The sequence below is a fragment of the Marmota marmota genome, unplaced genomic scaffold (assembly GCF_001458135.2).
Source record: "Marmota marmota marmota unplaced genomic scaffold, marMar, whole genome shotgun sequence".
Taxonomy (NCBI): domain Eukaryota; kingdom Metazoa; phylum Chordata; class Mammalia; order Rodentia; family Sciuridae; genus Marmota; species Marmota marmota.
The window spans coordinates 23,507,149-23,518,645 of record NW_025999968.1 but is presented as its reverse complement, the minus strand read 5'-3'; the positions used below and the strand labels follow the sequence as shown (position 1 = coordinate 23,518,645).

The window sequence follows — 11,497 nt, the reverse complement described above, 5'->3', positions numbered from 1 at the left end:
TACTTTTAAAAACACCCTTTTATAAAGTTCAAAAAATAATTAATTGCATGCATTTCTAAAATTATTACTTATGAATACACAGACATACAGTAAAGCTCCATAAAACTGAATGATAAAACAGGAGTCTGAATGATAAATACCCCACTGCTAAGAGGCAGGAAAATAGACAGAGGCATGCACATGATAAGACAGAGGTTGGTCCAAGTCATACTTAGCTTTTTTTTTTTCTTTCTTTCTTTCCTTCCTTCCTTCCTTCTTTCCTTCCTTCCTTCCTTCCTTCCTTCCTTCCTTCCTTCCTTCCTTCCTTCTTTCTTTCTTTCTTTCTTTCTTTCTTTCTTTCTTTCTTTTTGTTTTTATTCAACTTCATATTGAAGTAGAAAATATTTAAAGAACAGTTCACTTTTCACAAATGTATACCCCATAGATTTTCATAAATTGAGCCTACACTTAAACATTTAGATCAAGAAACAATGTTAAGAGTATCTACGGAATGTGCTACACATGTAAAATGGAATAGTATTCAGCCACCAGGAGGAATGAAATTCTGTCCTTTGCAACAGTGTGGATGGACCTAGATGTCATTATGTTAAGTGAAGTATGTCAGGTACAGAAAGGCAAACACAGACAGACCTCACACCTATGTGGGATCTAAAATAATTGATGTATGGGAGTTGAGAGTAGGATAATAACTACCAATCACTGGGAGGAAGAGAGGAGGAGAGGTTAGTCATGGGACACAGTGTTATTATTTGAGAGTAGTAGCAATTTCTGGTGTATATGGCACAGAAGTATCAATATAATTAATGATAGAGCTTTATATATCTTAGAGTACTTAGAAGAGTGGAATTTGAATGTACTCACTACAAAGAAAGTATAAATGAATCAAAATATCACATTGTATTTCATAAATATGTATAAATATTATATACATAATACAAAATAAAATGACAAAAAGAGTAGCCTCTAATTCATTTATTAACTCCTCCTCCTGTCAAGAGTAACTATTTATCCTGACTACTAGCAACCTAGATTAGTTTTTGTAATTTATGAAAACAAGACTACACAAGATGTATTCTAGTGTCTTTTATTTTGCAAAATAGCTTTGTGATTTTTATTCATATTTTCAAGATGTAGTTTTGAAGGGTTAAATATTCCCTTCATATAGTTTCATTTTGTAAATATGTCTCAATTCATTCAGCCTTCTTCTGGAAATAGATCTTTACATAACTACCAAATTGAGGCTTCTACAAATATTGCTAGAACAAATCACAAGAATACTTGTCTTTTGTTGAACATGTGTATGCATTTAGGTATTTTTCTAAGAGAACAACTGCTGGGTCATAGGGTCTGTTACACCCTTTCAACTTTAGTAGATCCTGCTAAAGAACTTTCCAAAATCATTGTAGTAGTTTTTACTATAGTGTTCTACTATTATGTTCCATATCAGTGCCAGCATTTGTTATTTTCTATCTTAACTATTCTCATACTTATCTAATGAATATTGCTTAATTGCCTATCTGACATAAGCTTTTTTTTTTGTTTTTAAGCACCTTCCGTTCCCAGACAGCTGCATTTCTCCTGACATATCCAGGCAGCCACTGTACCCTGGAATGTTTCTCTGGTAGAGAGAAAAAGTACCCGCAGGAGGCTACAGCTGGGTGCTGAGTATACTTGCTATATTATTTTGAGAATTGTATGTGCACATCTTCTTCCTATTTTCTACTTGGTTTATGTTTGGGTTTTTTTTATTGCTGTTGATTTTCTTTTCATATCTGGATATGAATCTTTTGTCACATATATGTATTAGAAACACTTCATTTTACTCTGAGTCATCTGTTTGCCCAATTAATGATACTTTTAGCAATATAAAAAGAAGCTTTAAAATACAGTTCAATTTAAAAAAATTTCTCTTATAATTATTGATCTCTCTTATTTTAAACTTAGCTCTCTCTTCTAAAGTCACATAATGAGTTGTTGATTTCTGTTATAACTACATCTATCTTTATGTGTAATGTGAAACAAGAATCAAGATACATTTACTCTCACGTGGTTATCCAACTGACCTACCACCATTATTAAAAACAACAACAATAATTAGCCAGTGCACAATATTTTTTATTTTGAACGGTGAATTATAAGTACTAATTATGTTGTTAAAAATATTTAAAATCCAACTAAGTAAAAGTATACTAGAATGAAGTAATGAAAGAAAAAAATCTAAAGAAATTGGATAATGTTTAATATTGTTCTAATTATCTTACATATAATAAATAACTGAAAATAATAATAATACAAAGAAAAATAAAGAGCATATGTGAGGCAAAATTACAAAAATTGGATTCTTATGATAGCAACTATTCAGTATACAGATCAGATCATATTGGTTATCTGAAAGTCTCCTGAATAGACAGAATTAATATAGGCAATTGTTTACACAATTGATGGAGAAGTCAAATAAAACATGGGCTCTTAAAGGTTCCTATTAAACCCAGAATTGTTAACTAAAGAAAGCAGCTTCTACACTTAGGACTGCGGAACAAAGGAACTGGAGTTCAAACTCATTAGTGGGGTGTGACCTCATCCCCCCAGGAAACTTATGGGCCCTGAGAGACTGGTTCTAAGTGTGGCAAAGCAGCTGGATTCTGTGAGGAACTGCTAAAAGTCTGTGAAAGTTACAATTGCTCCCATAAAGGAAAAAATACATAAAATTTCTTCTCCGTTCCCTCTGTTCTCCAGTATGCCTCCAGTGTCCCTTATTGGTAGAATATGACAGAAGGTCAACTAGCAAAAACAAACGTGTGTAGGTCTCAGTTTCAGCATGAGAAGGCAAAGTATCACGCAGATTGCAGCTGATAGACAATAGATTAATAACGACAGTATGACAAAACAAATTTGAATATTAAAATTGTTAAATTATTTCACATTTGGCTTAGTTGAAATTTAAATAAAACACTTGATGATGTATTCAGGCTCAAGTCAAAACAATGAAATTTAATTCAGAGTGCATTGTATTTGTTTATATGGCATTGAATATTATTACATATTTTCCAAGCTTACAATATTGAATAAAACATTATTAATTTTTATTTTATTTTATGGATTCCTATAATACAAATTATTTAAGTCTGATGTATTGCCTTTGTTAATGTTTATAATCTACAATTTTTCTGTTTTGTAGATGTATTACTTTTCTTTATTACACAATTTCATTTTACACATATTTATGAGGACAGTGTTTAATTTGATATATGTAAAAAGTATAATGATAAAAATAATGGTTATAGAGTTTCTACAAGATACAGAATAAATTGTTGTATGGGATCACTCCACTGTGTACTATAGAGAATGCTAGAACTCGTAGGACTTAACTGAATTTTGGTACCCACTATCAAACTCTTCTTACTCTCCTCTTTGAAATCATCTTTTTGGCTTCCACATACATATGAATGAGAACATAGGTCATTATTTTTGTTATGTAAATATTACTCTGCCTCCATATTCTTTTTCCAGTAATTGCTACCACTCAAACTTTGTGAAATGGTCACAAATATCGTCCCAATATATCAATATGATTTCAGCCACTTCCTTTAAAACTTACTATGCTTTTTAAAACTCATTCTTACACATATGCTTGGTACTGTAAATAAAATACAAAACTTTTAGATAATTTGCATATCAAAAGTGCACATATTAACTCATTTAGAGAATGATGTGTGGACAAAAAATTTATCATTTGAATTGTAATATTTTTATGTGTTTGGCCCTAAAAAATAGTTAAAAGTTTATTTTCAAATGTGTTACAAGTTTATGGGGCTGTACATACCCATGTTGGAGGAATCTAAAACTATAAGAGAAACACATAATTTTTGCCTATATATACTTATTGGCGTTTTCTACTCCCCACCAGAAAAATGAGGTCATACAAGGGAAAAAACACCTATAGTGCTAGGTGGTAGACATCATATGGCCAAAAACATATGATCAACTGAGTGTATTTTTTCTTCCACTTATTGATTTGCTGTGTCATAGAAATATACAGGCACAAATTAAGCTTTTAGAAGTGGGAAAGAAAGAAAAAAAATAGAAGAGGATAACTTATAAAAGGTCTCATTTTCTAGATCCCCTATCCTAAACGAGTCTCAAAAGTGGTAACTTCCAAATAAATTACCATGGAATAAATTATTCTCTAATTGTAGTCTTAAGCATTTCAGATCTCATTAATGAAAGTAATAAAATGAGAAATGATCCAAACCATTGTAAAAAATAAAATTAAAACTGGTTAAACATACCAGCTTTTCTTTGTCTTTATTTTTATACAGATTGCACAATGCATTAAAAATCATTAAAAATAAAACATATTAAACTAACTGATGCTTTCTGATATACAAAGAAAGAAATAATATTTTGAAGCATACTTTTTTAAGCAGTTTAATTGTTGGATTTGTTTGATTACAAACTCACTGAATAATACTAATTGAAAAAGTGTTAGTAAAGATTATAAAGTAGGATACAAACTCTCGTTGTACTTTAACAGAAAAAGCCTTTATTGATAAAACTAATAAGCCAGTAAATTAAGTTTCCTTTTCAGAGTTTTTTCTGTTCCTCTTGCTCACTATCGAAATGGCTGTTAACAGTCAAAGGTTGGCAGAAGTAGGGAGAAAGGAGATGAAATTACTGTGAAGTTAGATTGCACCTGCCAAGCAAGTTCCCATGGTAGCTGGCTTCTAGAAGAGAGTTCTCAGGCACAGAACACCACAAAGAGGCTGCCTTGACAACCTGTCCAATTTGGAAAAGAATAAAAAAAACAGGTGAATCAATAAAATTTTCAGAAATAGACTGAAGGATTCTTGGGACAAGTCAACATATGAAGAAATAGAAGTGAACTTAATTTTATTATAAAAGTTTCTATTTCAATATGTTAAATTTGACATTTAGTAATGAAGACAGAATTGTAACAATGTAATGATAAAAAATTCATGTATACACATATATGTAAGTTGGTACATTTACTTGTAACACTTGAAAATAAGGCATAAATTTAGGTGGATATGGATTCAAAAACCTCATTATAATCTTATTAATTCATTATTACCTCTATGTCAATATTATAAGACTCTTGAACTACTTGTAGTGAAAATCTGGATAGGGCATCTTGAATTCATTAACTACTTCCCTGTTGTCCTCCCATCCTTCTTTTTTTTTCATTAAGCATTAATACATTCGAAATGTATTAACTATGTGTGAACTTTAATAGATTTAAGGGCAAAAAATTATATTAGAATTTTGGATCTGAAAAACAGCGAGCAACAAGAGTTAAGTAACTAAAGAAAAAAGAGAATACAAATATATCAATTAAAAATAAATGAGAAACTCTAGAAGAACTTAGATCAAGAGTTTGTAATTCCCCATATTTCTTAAGAACCCTAAGATGTACCACAATGTAGTAATTTATTTGAATGATAAATATTTTGAATCATCAAATCCATTTCATCTGTACAGTAATAACAATACAGGTTAGCATTTTGTTATGGTTTGGTTATGTGATGTCCCCCAAAAGCTCACGTGTGAGACAATGCAAAAAGTTTCAGGAGAGAAATGATTGGATTGTGAGAGGCTTAACTCAATCAGTGAATTAATTCCTGATAGGAATAACTGAGTCTGAACTAGAGGCAGGTGGGTTGTGGCTGGAGGAAGTGGTTAATTGCGGGTATGGCTATGAGGTATACATTTTGTGTCTGGAGGTGGAGTCGCTCTATCTGCTTCTTGATCACCACAATGTGAGCTGCCTCCCTTTGCCACACTCTCAAGCCATGATGTTCTCCCTCACCTCAAGCCCCATGGAATGGAGCAGGCATTCTCTGGACCGAGACCTCTGAAACCATTATCCCTCAAATAAACTTTTCCTCCCCTATAGTAGTGCTGGTCAGATCTTCTAGTCACAACAGCAAAAAAGTTAACTAAATCACATTTTTTAAGCAGACCATAAGATGTCTGTGAATGTTTTGAACATTATTTGGCCCTCTTAGAAATTTTTTAGTATTAATAAAATGGAGATTTTGGTTTAAATAATCTTTAACCATAAATTTTTTTTTGTCAAAGTATATTAATGCTTTTATTTATTTATAAGAAAACTAATATACATACAAGTTAAGTAAATTGCCTAAGATCATATTACTTGCAGGTGAAAAAAGAAAGATTTTTCATCAAAAGTCATAGTTTGAAAGATAGAACCTAGATTAAGGCAGACACTGAGGTACAGTAAGTTCATTTAATTATCTAAAAGTTCAATGGAGGTGCTCACATATTATTGAAGATACATCTATCTATTAGTATTTTGGGTGCACACTCACACACTTAGACACAATCTGCTACATTGAGTCACTGTAAAGAGGAAAATTCATAAAACACTTTATGATTATAGATACAATCTTAATTAGAGTTGTGGGATTCATTTGAGATGTTTTCAGCCTATAATTACAGTCTATCAAAGCCTTCAAAATGATATATATTATCACTTCTGCTCTTGAATTTACTCATTGGTATATTCTTTCATCCAACATTTATTATTTAATTATCAAATAATTACAGGCACAAGATACTGTGCAAGGAACAGTTTTTATTTAAAATGAAATAATATCATGTCTCTACTCTCAAAGATTTTGGAGTCTATTTGAGGAAGACAAGCAGATACATTTACTTCAGTAAGGATTGTACTTCTATAATGCATGAGTCTCTGTAGGAGATTAAGGGCAATAAGGAAGGAAAAAGCTATCCAGTCAAGCCTGGAAACATGGGAGGAGGCAGAGAGGACATTTCCCCCTGAAAATTATGATTCAATCTGAGGCATAAAGGATAAAAAGAGTTAGTCAGAAGAAATGTGGACAGAAAGATGAAATCACTTTCTAGGAAGAGGGTATATGAAGGTGTGGGTGTAAGGAATATATTTAGCTTAGAGTAGAAGATGTGAAGAAGAGACTAGTAAAAAGTAAGGGTAGGGGTATAACAAGGTCCTTAAATATCATGTTAAGTTCCCTGTCCTTGCTTTTATATGGGAGAGAGAATCTTTGTCCATATTAGTCAGATGTGATACAAACTCACTTGTAATAAAAAGATTTATTTTAAAAGCCAGATATAGAAGGGATTTGAGGAAGACAAATCTTCAAATAGATAAATCAGTTAGAGAATTTTTAAAAGAAGTCCAAGAAGAACAAATAGGAAAATAAACTAGGGTGGTGGTAGTGAAACTAGAAAATGAGAAGTAAAGCAAAATAATTTTTAAAATGTATAGAATGTTGAGATCAGGCATGTGATTGAGGGAAGAAAGGTGATGTCAAGACTAATTTCAGGCAGATGTTTTTAATGCCTGGGGGAAGATAACACTGAGATACAAAATAAAACAGAACTAATGTAGAAAAGCGAATGTATTCACATTTGACACTTTGATTTTATTATACCCCTAGCAGAGAATGGTGGAAAAGTCCATCAGGTGGTTAAATAAATGTTTTTGAAATGCAGGTAAAAGAGCAAAGTTAGATATAATAAATTCAGATGATTCTGACCACAAAGTCTCTTTAATATGTGAACAGGGAAGAAAATTTCCAAAGCAAAGTATGACAAATGAGATCAGTAGGCCAAACTGAGAGGCCTGAGGAGTATAGAAACTGTGTCAGGATTCCGCATATTCCAAGATAAAATTGTGTGTTAAAAATAATAATTTGATGGTGATCTTGCAATAACTGAGATGAAGATAGATATTTCAGCTAGAAATTCTAGGTTATTGCATTGGGTTAATTTATGCCTTACTACAAAACAGAGAGAGAGAGAGAGAGAGAGAGAGAGAGAGAATTTCCTGCAAGATTTTAAAAGCCTTTAAACTATCTCTTATTACTCTTTTTATCTCCCACTACAATGCAGCCAACACACCCAAAAATAAATGTAGAAAATGTTAGGTGTCATGGCTACAAGAAGGATGAACAGAATCAATGTATTCTCATCCCCCAAAGTTACTTTTTCTTTGTCTCAATCTACTCCACATCACTTAATTTTCTCCTTTTAACTCAATTACCATAATCCAAAATTCCGCTTTAATTTCCATTTTTTTCCAATGACTTGTTTTCATTTGTCATTGCCATTTATTTTTCAACTGACTCAAGTACAATGCTAAAACATATGATTCTGGAAATTCTCTTTTTGGTGCCCAGCACATCTTTCTTTTAGTTGCCTGTATTCTTCTAACCCAACTGTTTCAATATTTTTTTTCTTCTAGAAAATACTTGCTGTGAATTATGATGTGCCACACAGCTTCTAAATCTCTTAACTCTTCTTGTTTGTTATCTTTCTATAACAAATGTTTCATACAATTAACTTATAGAGAAAAGGTTTATTTTAATTCATGATGTTTAGAAGTTTAATCCTTGATTAGCTGACCCCACTGCTTTTGGTGAGGCAGCACCTCAGGGTGAGATTTCATGGTGGAGAATAATCTCCCACATCATGGCCAGGAGACAATGCTAGAGGTCTAGGGTCCCACAATCCTATTCACAGGCATTCCTGAAAAGACCTCAAGACCTTAAACTAGGCTCTACTTCTTAAAAGGTCCATCGTCTCCCAGTAGCATCATACTAGGGACTAAGCCTTCAATACATGGGCCTTTGGAGAATATTCATGATCTAAACTATAGCACTGCTTAATTTCATTTGATACTTTACAAATATATATACCTTGTAAAAGATAATGACCAAAACTAAATGCAATAGAAGTAGTCTAAATGACGTATAGTGAAAAATCCTTTCCCTCATTCTTGTCAGTATGTAGGTTTTACTGCTGTGCATACACTTTCAAGGGCTAATGTCTTTCCTTTCATACTTCCATCCACCTCTGAGTATCAAGTATCACATTTTATGTTGAGTTAAAAAAAATGTTTAAATATAGAAAATCTGTCTCAGAGCACAGAAAGACTTCACTTTTCCTGCCAAGTGAAGTTGAAATAGAAAATTATCACCTGACAGCAATGATAAGAATAGCCAAGTAGCTCAATCTTTACAACACAGAGCCTCTGAAAAGTAACAGTCATTGGTCTTCAAAATTCATTGTAATTGCCAATGTTTTTTTTTTTTTAATTCAGACTCTAGTTCATGAATTTATTTTATTTTTACTGTTTTGTCATGTTACTGTTAGATCCGTTTGAGGTGACTAAGGGAGCAAAGCACCAGGCAACCTGTGCACACTAAAGAACAACCAATCAGGAGGCAGACAGACAAACAGTGATGGTGCCTGAACCACCTGTCAATCAGCAGGGTCTCCTGACCAATCCTGGAAGGACAGGGATCTCAGCAAGATCTCCAGACCAACCCTAGGAGGACAAGGGACTCTAAAAACTGCCTTTCCAGTCCCAAGCCCTCCCTTCCTGTCCTAAGGCCCATAAAATTCCAATCTGGCTGAGCCTGGGTGCCATTCTCCCAGACTCACTCTGTTGGACTGGAGGGTCTCATCCAGGAGCAGATCTCAATAAAGCCTTGTTTAGCAGCTTTTAATCTGCCTCCTTTGGTCACTGGTGTTTGACCTGACAGTTACCCTACCAGAAATTTCATTCAGATACATTTCCCCATTGCTATGAGTTATAGTCTGTCCCCAGAGGACCCACAAGTTGGGGGCTTAGTTCCCATGATAGTGGTATTATGAAAGATTTAAAAAAAAACTTTAAGAGATGGGATCTAAAGAAGGATTCTTAATTCATGGAGGATGCCATCCTCAGAAGGGAATACTGGCCTTCCATAATAAGTTCTTTCAAGATCCCCTTGTTATAAAAGCTCAAACTTGGACCCTGAGTCTCTCTTGCTTCCTGTATTGAGATGTGATCACTTGCTCCTGCATGTGATCCTGGCATTGTGATCTGCAGAGGTATGACATAGCTGAAAATTTCTTACCAGAATGGAGCAGGTGCCCTTGAACATCTTGAACTGTGAATTAAATACATCTTTACTTTATAAGTGGCTTTCCTCTCATATTATGATACAGTGATGAAAAGCTAATACACCTAGATACAAGGAATGATTGCTTTCATCTTGTATCTTTCCATTCTCTTTCTCTGTCTCTTTCTGTTTCTTTCTTTCTCTTTGATCTTGATAAAACAAGCTGCTATGCTAGAAAGTTTCCCATATTGCAAAACTCAGGGCAGATTCCAGCCAAAAGCCAGTAAGAAACTAAAGCCTTCAATCCAAGAAGCATCAAGAAATCAAATTCTGCCAGCAACAAGGTAAGTAAGATTGAAAGATCTTTCCTCACCTAAACCTTCAGAAGAAACTCCATCCTGACAGAAAGTATGGCTGCAGCCTTATGAGAGAACAGGAAGTGGAGGGCTAAGTTAAACTGTGCCCCCACTGTTGATTCACAGAAACTGAGATAATTAATGTGGACTGCTTTAAGGGAAATTTTAGGATAAGTTATTATATAGCAATAAGTTACTGAACAAACTTTTAAATTTTTACTCTTCCACCAATGTAATTTAATATGTATATTTATTTTATTAACCTTAACGAATCTGTGAACAACAACAAAACACAAATCTGTGTATAACTAAACTGGCTATCTATAATTCATTTTGGTCTCAGTAAATACTTTTTATTTTTTGTGTTAATATTTGTTTGATATTTTAATGATTGCATAGTTGTCAAAACACAGGTTTACTCTGTTTTTACCTGAAGAACCTAAACCACCATATATCATAGAGTTAAATTTCCAGAATATTTTCCATTAGCACAATGCTTTACAAGATGTGATCTAGAGTCATGCCAATGAAAATGTTTTCTGTTTACATTGGCTGAAAGTACAGAGAACGAGACACAGTGATCCAGATGGCACGCAACTTAACTTGAGTCAATATTCAGCTTCTTCAATTAGTGTGTCTTAAATATTTTTGTTCAGTAGTAATTAAGTCTTACTACTATTGCACAAAATACATATTGTCTTTTGGTACATTAAACCTCAATCATTATAAGACATTGCTTAAGAAAATCAAGCTACAAATTCAGCTATTCAAAAATCACGGGCAAAAAAATTGAAATAATCTTTTATTAAAACTTGAACTGCAGTCTAAAATTTTGACATTTCTCATACAGGTGGTTCAATATCTTGATTAAAAATTATCATCAGTTACAACACTTAGATCATTGTGAACACAGTAAATATGTATTGAATTCAACCAAATTGATTTTTCTTCTCTCAAATATTTTTTTCAGTAATAGTTTCTTGGGAGAAAATAAGACACTTTACATGTATTATATGAGGCAAATTGTTTAATTAAATGTGAGAAATGTTTCCATTTCAATAATAGCAACTTACATGATACTATATTTTAGTAGATACTGAGAAAAAAACATTTTATAGTGACCTGAAATAGTAATTGTAAAAAAAAATCTAAAAATGAACACATAAAACATCTTAAATGGACAATTTCCTACTAAAATTATAGGCTTATTGTAATATCATATTTTTATTT

The 11,497-nt window shown here is 32.8% G+C and overlaps 1 non-coding gene across 1 annotated transcript; it reads right to left on the bottom strand.

The window, feature by feature from the left end:
- Nucleotides 1-1,549: 1,549 nt before the first annotated feature.
- Nucleotides 1,550-1,675, bottom strand: LOC125617063. Its single transcript, XR_007347915.1, has one exon. It is a non-coding gene; the product is annotated as a small nucleolar RNA SNORA77 (small nucleolar RNA).
- Between the last annotated feature and the right edge of the window lie 9,822 nt (nt 1,676-11,497).